Genomic DNA, 10,623 nt, shown 5'->3' with positions numbered 1-10,623 from the left:
GTCTTGGCTACAGCGAATTGTAAATGCCATTCATTTACAGACAATCGTGATCGAATAGTTGTAGAGACCGAGAATCTCATCTGCGTTCTGACATCGCCTATGCCAGAAATGTCATACTTCTGTCTCTCGAATCTGAGCTGAAGGAGCTTGGCCAACTCTTCAGAGATGAAATTTATTTCAGAGCCTGAGTCAAGCAAAGCTCTGGCTGGCTGAAATATTCCGAACTTATCCCTAATCAATACTATTGCTGTAGGAATTAAAGCGCGCCTCGAATGACGCGAAAGCATGGAAACAGCATGTGTGGGTTCCCGCTGCTGCTGAGATGTGTTGGAAACAATTTGTGTTGGTTGCTCTGGATGAGCAGATCTATGCAGAATAGTATGATGTAACCCTTGACAAACGCGGCATCGAGATCTATGTGGACATCTGCTCGCCAAATGGCCGGTGCGCAAACAATTTATGCACAGAGCGGATTGCTTAACGAAATTCAATTTATCCTGCCAGTCTAGTAAACCAAATGAAGGGCACTGAGTGAGAGAGTGATCAGTAGCAGAACATTTTTTACAACCACCCTGTGCCGTAACAAAGGCTCTTCTATTCTGCGTGGGTCTTTCCTTTGGCTTCTCATCAGATGTTCGTTTAACGTTGCTCTCCAAAAATTGACAATGACGGCTTAAACTGCGATAACAATCCTCACAAGTAGGCAACACCTCGTATTCTTGACACCGATCGTACGATAATTTCGAATCTGCATCAATTTTAGATAAAACAAGATGAATTAATATTGCGTTCATTACATCTGCTTCTGTTCCTAACGACAACAACGATTCACGCAGCGCGGAGACGGTATCCAAGATACAGCGAAGAGCTGCGGGATCAGATCTTTTCATAATTTGAATGTCGAATAAGCTAGATATGTGCTCTATGAAAATCAAAACCTTTTTATCGTAGCGCTCCTTTAACTGCTTTAACGCCTTTGGATAATTAATTTCGGACACTTGAAAGGGGGCCACAACACTCAGCGCGGGTCCAGACAAACAGCTAAGCAAGTAGTTAAATTTGTCAACAGCTGATATAGAAGCGTCATTATGTACCATGCTAGTAAATGCAGTAATAAACTTCATGTAGTCACCATACTTCCCGTCGAACTTAGGCAGCTTCAACGAAGGCAAACGATTATGGTGCCCAGTTGCACAACTTGCCGATGAATTAAAGAAACTTGCATCTTCAGGCCGATCCTTCTTTGACGCCCCACTTCGAGTGATGATAATTGCCTTGGTTTCTATGAATACGTCCTCTAATTCTTGTCGGCCGTCGTCAGCCGCATCCAGCCGTTCGATCTGTGATTGAATCTGAAGAATTTGTTTATTCAATTCAAAAATTTGTGACTGGCATTCAAGGGCAGCAAGGTCGTTCTGCAGTTCGATGCGAACTTTGAGATTAACTATATTTCGCTGAATTGTATTCCTGTGTTGTCTTAAAGACACGAGTTGAGTATCAGTCATTTTTGCGAAGAGTTAATTAACGAAAACTAAGTGTAGAGCAATTATTGAGTGAAGCAATACCTTATCCAAATATGTTGGCAATGCCCTTTGGTTCAGAGGGAGAAAACAAAACACTCCGATGCTTGCGAGAGTAACTGAATTCTTGGCTTATTTATTTGCAGACTAGCTGCACAAGTATGTATGTGTATATGGGCAATGGCCTTTGGTTCACAGTGGAATGACAAAACCGCGATTGCATTTGCGAGTCTAGCTTACAGTTTTTCGTCCTCTTTGTGCCGCTATTCCTTGGTCTCCAAACCTGTACTTGCGACGGTTATGATGCGCATACCCTGTATGCAGGTATCCACGACGATCCAGTGGCGATGATTCCGGTGATCCAACGATGCTTCCGGTGATCCAACGATGATGCCAAACGCACTGCCACTATTCCGATGAGCTGCCGCTGCTGCCAAATACACCAAGTATTGGCGTTGCTGGAATCTATTTCTCCGCCGAATGCAGAGGGAATAATTCTACGTGATTTATGGTGGGACTTGCCGAATGCAGAGTCCTGTCACGGTCGCCAAAATGTGCGGACTCTGCCGAATGCAGAGTTATTAGAGTAGAATTAAAACGTTCGACTTGTTTCGGTCTCTAATATGCACTGATTTTAATGTTCGATTTCGAGATTACAAAAGAGAGATATGTGAGCTGCTTGTATAAAAGAGCGTAAGGCGAATTCAAAACATAAGCATATGATTACAGTGTGGGGTAATTAAATATAACAAGTTGGCAAAGACTTCAAAATATTAAGCAAATTAAACATGTTATTCATACAAATAATAATAATGAAATCAAAATTTATGTTGACTTATGATGTCATCGAACAAGATAGTTGGCTGCTTTAAGCCACTCCTTCGAGGCAGGCGATCTGTGGGCTTGCCACTCCCTCCGAAGTCTTCTCGTATTGCGTAGCAGTTCGTTGATATGCCCAGAAGCTCGACTGTTGCTAAAATTAGAATTAAAATTACAAGCCGATATAGTAGGTGTGGAGTGTTGAGCAGCTAGTGACATAACAGACACTAGTGCTTCAACTGAGCTATCAATCTCTTCTTTTTGGTACATGTTTGGGAAGCCATCAATATGGGTACTTACCAGCGTTGCCAGACGTCCCGATTTTGGCGGGACGTCCCGATTTTTAAATTAAAATTAAATGTCCCGCGCGGGACAGGTTCAGTCCCGCTTTTTAATGATAATTCGAACGTGCGGGCTGATGATGACTTCCTCTCTTTCTCTTCGCTCTTTCCTTATTTTCATTTGCTTATAATTTTCTGTTTTACGAAAACGTACGATTATCAACGAAAGAATAACGATTACCATTTGTTTTAGTGCAGTGAAGCAGTGATCTTTAAGTGAGTTGCATTGCGTGCGTAATTTAGTTTGATTTCATTAAGCAAACAAAAGTAAGTTTTTCACGTGTTTTTGTTCGTGAATTATTGGAGTTTACTTATTAGAATCCTTTAAAGATGAATGCAACTAATAGAGTTCTTTATTTTTATTAAAGAGAAAAAAGAAACTTTAAAAGAAGTGAAATCTTCACAGAAATATCATGAATAAGTGATTTTTATAAATAGTTATTCTCTTATTGTAAGTTAAAATTTGAAACATTCATTCCTCAGACTATTGGTTAAAACGCCAATATTCTATTCTAATGAATAGTACTTATTTGATTTTGATTTCTGTTTATTATTATTTTTTTTATTTAGAGAACGAATAAAACCCAAATATTTAACGAAAAAGGAAATATCATTGGAAATATTATATTTTTGGTAATATATATTTTCTATAGCTAATTTTACTATCTATTGCACTTTCACTTAATTTGGATGGAAATAAAAAGATAAATATTTTAAAAACTTCAGGTTATATACGTTTTTTATTATGTCCCGCTTTCGACGTAAGAGTCCCGCTTTTTTCACTAAAAAAGTTCCTAAGTCCCGACTTGGCAAAAAAAAAAAACTGGCAACGCTGGTACTTACATACTTTCTGTATTTAAGCCAAACTATTTTACTGGAAGTTAGGAGATGTGTTTGTTTAGAAAGCTGTGAATGGTTGTAGAGAAGAATTAAAATGGGCGAGTGATCCGATGAAAGATCTGATAAGTGTTCCACATGAACATGACCTCTAGGCACTCTTCTTGTGACGGCAAAATCCATCAGGTCAGGCTTCTTGTTAGGATCTGTTGGCCAAAATGTAGGCTTACCTGGAGAGATAAGGTCAAGCTTGTTTCTTGGTGTTATTATGGCGTTGTACAGCTGTCTTTCTTTCGGATTGGTGAGTCGAGAGCCCCAATGGGGGTGTTTCGCATTGTAATCACCAGCCGCTATAAAACGGTCACCTAATAGGTTAAAGAACTGTACGAATTCATCTTCGGAAATGGAGAAGCGTGGTGGGCAGTATACAGCGGATAGGTTTAAGAAACCGCTTTGGGTATCAATGTGTATTGATGTAGCTTGTAAAAAGGTGGTTGCGAATGATGGCAACTCATAATGCCTGATGCGTTTCTTAATCAGTATGCCAGTGCCGCCATGAGCCTTGCCATCGGGATGGTTTGTTTTATAAAATGAATAGCCATTTAGGTGAAAGTAGTTTTTGTTAGTTAGGTGAGTCTCTGATATAAGCATGGCGTCAATGTCATACTGATCTAGGAACTGCAAGAGCTCATATTTGTGCTGAGAAATGCCATTCGCATTCCAGAAACATATTTTTAAGGTAACCAGCTAAACCGATTTTTGTTTAATTAATAGCTCCAAAAGGAGATTTTGAGAGCGCATAAGTTCCTGCAGCGTTTGCTGTATTGCTACCATTGTGTTGGTTATAGTTACCAACATTGCTTCTACGCCATTAGGCAATTGAGTATTTGCATTCGCATGTTGGCCAGTAGTTTCTGGAGTCTGGTTCAATATTTGTTGCCGCACTGTATCAGCAGTGATTTGCTGAACTGTCACCTTAGATACTGGGGCGTTCGCCCCGTTGTTGTTACTTAAAACCTGTGCAAAAGAGACTCCCGGGATCGTGGTCGTTGATATAAATCAAGAACTGTTTCGGGTTACAGGATTTCGAGCTGCAGTTATGTGTTGGCCTAGTCGACTTTTCAGCTCTTTGTAGAAAGGACAACCTCTGTAATTTGCAGTGTGGTTTCCCCCACAATTATTACATTTTATTGCAGAATGGTTATCCTTATTTATTGGGCAGGCCTCAGTTGAGTGTGCATCTCCGCAGGCAACGCAGACTGCACGTAGAGTGCAGTAAGTCTTCGTATGACCGTATTCCTGACAATTCATACGTTGCACAGGCCCATTCCGCTTGTGGGGCTCATCAACGGTGATCCTAAGGTGCAGCAGATATTGAAGCTTATGTATTGGGTTGACTTCATTATTTTTTAGTTTCATAGTTTCCGGCTCCAACTCTACCTCGAACATTGTCTGCGGAACTTTGTTTTTATTTAATATATTCATAGTCTGTTTGACATTAAAGCCCTTTACTTTAAGTCCAGCTATGATCTCATAAATAGGGACTGTTGCTTCGATACCTTTTATTACTACTTGTAGTCCTTTGCAACTTTTAAGTTGGTAGGTGTAGTAATTTATTTTTCCGTTGTCAAGGTGTTTGGCAACAGATCGATAGTCTTGTTCGTTGTCCACTTGTATTTTTGTTTCATTTATATTACCACATTTTAAGGATTTAACGTAGAAATTGTTTGCTCCTATTTGGTCAGTTATTTTTTTGATCAATTCAGAACAATTTGCCTGGCGTACAAAGATTGGTGGTGGCTTTAGTTGCTTGGTCTGAGGTTTTTGAGCGGTATCATCTTCTTTTGGGTCACTCAAAATAAAAAATCTATTTCTTGTTAGCGCATTGTTTGATACAGTGGCTTCAACTTTCTTCGTGACTTTTGATGCATTTGCTTTTTTAGCTGCTTGTGGGCTTATTTTCCTTTTAATTTGCACATACCGATCGATTCCGGTTTGAATTAACGATCCATTAACATTTTTGTTATTTTTGGGTTGGGTATTGGCTAGCTTGTCAGTAAGGGCTGACGAAACAGAAACTGCAGTTGATGTGGTTGTTGTAGTGGTTGTTGTCGCCGCTAGTGTCAATGTCACCGTCTTAAACGATGGCATTGTGCTGGTCGTTGTTGTTATCAGCAGATCGTTGGTAATGTTGTAGGGGTCGGGGGACGGGCATTGGGCACTCCACGGCTGTTTTTGTGATGCGCCGCTTGGACATAATAAGGCGGGAGAGAGCGAGCGTGCTCTCTCCGTACTCACTTTTAGTGTTGCAGTTGTTGTCGGTTCTAACTCTTCCGCTCTTATGGAAAAGTAAGCGTTGTTCCTAATTGACGAGAGCCGACGTTCATCTTGTTGTTGTTGCCGAGCCTTGCTCATTATCGCTCTTCGGTACAGAGCTGGTGCTCTTAAACGTTGGCTTTGTTTATGATCAGCTGTATTATTGTTTATTTTCGTAATTTGAACACAACTTGAAATATTTCCATAGGCAAAACGAGTACATGTACCCATGCGTTACCTCAGCGTCTTTTCGCGAAATGGAATTCGGCTATTTACGATGTAATTTTAATTACACGGCGGAGCGATATAAAACACGTCTGTTCTCATTGACAGTAGCAAGAGAGGTCTCAAATCCTGAAAGTGTTTTTTCTTTCTAGAGCAACACCACTTACGCTGCCTGAAGATCCGTATCACCCTGATTTCGAGGTGACTATCGACACTGGTATAACAGTTAAAAATAATGCTATAAAGATAGCCAAGCGAACTCATTGTTTTCGCAGGGCAAACTTTCTGAGACTTAATCATCTTGTATCTGACAATGATTGGCCCGATCTGTACTCCTGTAATAATATGGAAGAAGCCATTACAATTTTTTATTCGGCAATCAAATCGTTTTTTAACTCGTGTGTTCCGCTATATAGATCATCTTCCTTTTCGCCTTCGCTTTCGTTTGAAAGTATGACGGCTAATACTGATCAGGCAATAGCCGATCTGTTTGCCCAATTCTTGCAATCAACTTACTTCACAGTGTCTCATTCAAGTGAGCAATATTTATACGCCATACCTAAGTCGAACTTAATATTTCGTCCCACTTTAAACGAAAGCTTCCTTTTTTTGGATCTTCAGCGTGTTACACCAGTTTACTTCAACCAGTGTCTTAAACACTGTGCTAATGCATTGTGAAAACCCCTTCTCTAGTTGTTTACCCTATCCCTACAAACTTGTCAGTTTCCCCTTGTTTCGAAGGAGTCATTTGTTATTCCCCTTCATAAAAAGGGAAACAATTCGGATGCTATCAATTATAGAGGTATTTCTAAATTGTCAGCAATTTCAAAGCTTTTTGAGCGAGCAAAACTCCTCACTTGCAGCACCTTTGTAGATAAGTCATATCTCCATGCCAACACGGATTTATGAAGCGCAGGTCTACAACAACAAATCTTTTAAAGCTCACGTCCTTTGTGATAAACGGCTTTGGAAATCATTTTCAAACTGATGTCATTTACACAGACTTCAGCAAAGCATTTGACACTGTAATGTAGTATGCTCACATATCGGGTACACACTGTACCACTTATGTATATCACTGCAACATTGTGGCGTTTGGTTATGGCCAAATATTCCCAGCACTTCAAGTGCAGAGTAATTCGACCCACACAACAATGTTATGAGCATCCTAAATGCTGAGCCGGCATGTCTGCATGCGCGGCCGATCATTCGTTTACAGTGTGAGCATAACACTCTCCCTCTCATAAGCGTTGACCGCTGCTAGCGCCGCTCATATACACTTATGCATAAGCGTTGGCCGCTGCTCTGCAGCGGCACACGTACATTAATATACATGTTTATATACATAAACGTTTGGCCGCGGCGCTGCTCGCGCAGCTATATGAATTGTGAGCCAAGGCCAATATATCTTAAGCAGAGAGCCACATTATGAAGTGGAGCTCCAATCTATAAGGTTTATACGAAAATGTTTTAATAAATATATAATGCAAAAATGAACTAACCGCAGTGTTTTACAAATTTAATTAAAAACTATTACATGGCGACCGTGACATAGTCACAACTTCGGATGTGTGAAAAAAGAGCGCCAAGCGCGCGGTATCTGAAACCGAGTTCTTTGTGTATTTAAAATATTCATATACAACAAATGCGAATAGAAACAACGCCGGTAGAAATATAAATATTTTACTTCAAAATATGGGAATTACTAAGAATCCAAAGCTAAGTGGAATTTATGGAAAAACACAACAATTGAAGTGCTAATCACAAACGCAGATATACAACCTAAAAATATCAGGATTAACCAAATAAAGAAAATTTGTACGAGCCTGTGCGATGACCAGCACCGGCGCCGCCTGAGTCAAAAAGGCCAATAATAATAAAAAAAAAAAAAAAAAACGTATACAATCATCAACCATAAACCTGTGCGATGACCGGCACCGGTACCGATATATATATATATATATAAAAATAAAAACAAGAAGAAGAGCGCGGGAGGCATAGGACCGCCCCCTGTGCCGCCGTTGGAAGCTGTATCAAAGTGCGGGAGGCATTGGACCGCCCCCTGTGCCGCCGTTGGAAGCTATATCAAAAGCGCGGGAGGCATTGGACCGCCCCCTGTGCCGCCGTAGGAGAAGTTATATCAAAGCGCGGGAGGCATTGGACCGCCCCCTGTGCCGCCGCTGGAAGCTGAGAAGAACAGAAGTTATACCAAAGCGCGGGAGGCATTGGACCGCCCCCTGAGCCGCCGCTGGAAGCTGAGAAGAAAGAAGAAGGCGCAATAACAACAACAAATTTTTTTTTTATAAATAAAAAATTGAAATGATATATATAATGTACATATTTTATAAGTAAATCCCAATTTGGCACAAGGCGTTTACGCAAGCCTTATTGGTAATATTAAGAACTAACAAAATACCCCAATCCCAACCATAAACTCATCACTAACAATATGAGATGGTATAAATTTAAACTAAGAAATTAACGTAGCTTAAAATGTAAACCAGTTTGAAAATTTGTTCATGTAAGCCATCTCATATACACTAACAACTCATACCACCAGCTAGGAATCAGGATAAATTTTTTTTTTTTTTTTCTCTTCCATTTTCTTTTTTTTCCTCTCTTATTTTTTTTGTTAGTGAGATTTTATTTTTTTTGTTTTGAATAGAACCCTGTTAAAATGGGTAGCTGGTTTAGCTCCGAAGAGAGCCAGGCAAAAGACAATACAGCCAATGTCATTAATGACATAAAAATTGTTGATCACACAGATGACATTAAGTCTCTGTGGATATTGCTTTTAGTGATTGCCATTACAAACGTAATCAATTTAATTCTCAAGATTTATGCTCAGCATAATAAGAAACTAAAGAAAAGATATCAGAGCAGGGCCAATGATTTAGATAAAATATAAAAGAAAATATATATAAAAAAAAAAAAATATATATATACATATATTATATATAAATAAACATAATGAGTCAGTTCCTTCGACATAATGTCAAAAACTCTCCAGGAAGCAATTAAAGAGAACCCTTTAGCGGGCCCAAAACCGCTCACAATTAAAGAATATAAAGAAAGAACTGGGGAATTAAGAAAAATTCGAGAAAGGGAAGAAAAACTGACAGAAATCCCTAAGGTAAAAATTCCCAAAAGAGGGGGAGGCGTTAGAGTTGCTGCAATCAGAAAAAGAGCAGGACTAAAGGACGCGTTAACTAGGTGCACAGACCCTAAACGACGTGCAGAAATATCTGCAGAGATTACAAAAATAAATAGGGAAACCAAAAGAAAAGCATCTAAGAAAATAACTGCCTCCACTAATGGCAACCTGGAAGGAGGTAAAAAACAAGCAGGACCTAGCTGCTCAAACAAATAATAACTAAAACGATTAAGACTATAAATCATTAAAATATATATTCAAAAAACCTAATAAAAACCTATCTATTACATTTGGAAAAAATAAAATATTGCAGATACAAACTATATGATCAAAAGACATGAATACCCAAGAGGTAATTGCAAAAGTTTATGAAAGGGATAGTCTCTTCGCTGAACGTATTCAGCAATTGGTCTCAACGACCCCAACAAAAATTAGTGAGCTAGAATATAATTATTTGGATATTTTTAATCTTGACACATCGCCATTAATTCATTGCTCTGCGACGCAGAAGGCAATTATATTGAGTACAATACCAGGTATTCATGTAAGATCGGTTATAGATGATCATGACATACTGGGTAGAACTCTTATAATGGTAGTTTACAGGAAATAATTCATATCCATACGATAATGGAATGGAATGAGTTATACAAGGAATTACAAAATTTAAAAAGTGATTTCGACAAATCTTATAAGTCGTTAACACAAAATAGAACGATTCAGCAAGTAACAATAAATAAACATGCTGAAATATTAGTGGCTCGCTTTAATACAGCGCGTACGCTTATACATGACCAGAGAGACCGTTTAGACAAAACTCATTGGTCCCAAGTATCAAAATTCCTGATAAAACTTCGTTCAAACCTAATAACAATAAAACGAAGGTACAACTTAACTATCTCGGTACCAACGATACTGAACACCCCGTTAACAGTAGAAACCGATCAGGAATACTCAGACACACCTGAGGTCGACCCTTTAGAGGCCGAAGACTCCGATCAACATTCTCCCGAAATTGAGGAGACGGATTTAAACAATCTGACTATACCGGCTATTCTTATCCAATCTGAATTTTCAGATCAGGAACAAACCGATTCTGACACCGGTGCTAGTGTAATTGAGCAAAAGCCTTACATCATGGTGGACGAATCGGCAGCCCAACGGGCATATATCAAAGACATTTCTCACGCTGTGCCGGAATTTGATGGAAAGAAAATCCATCTGCAAAGATTCATTACGGCAATTAAGTTAGTTGATCTAACAAAAGGCAATTATGAATCAATTGCAATAGAGGTCATAAAGTCAAAAATAATTGGCTCAACCCTCTATAAAGTACAAAATGAAACTACAATAAAAGAAATAATCAAAAAATTGCAAGACACAATTGTAGGCGAAACTTCTGACGTTGTAA

Source organism: Drosophila ficusphila, unplaced genomic scaffold (assembly GCF_018152265.1).
Source record: "Drosophila ficusphila isolate 14025-0441.05 unplaced genomic scaffold, ASM1815226v1 contig_758, whole genome shotgun sequence".
Taxonomy (NCBI): Eukaryota; Metazoa; Arthropoda; class Insecta; order Diptera; family Drosophilidae; genus Drosophila; species Drosophila ficusphila.
This window is presented reverse-complemented; position numbering follows the sequence as displayed.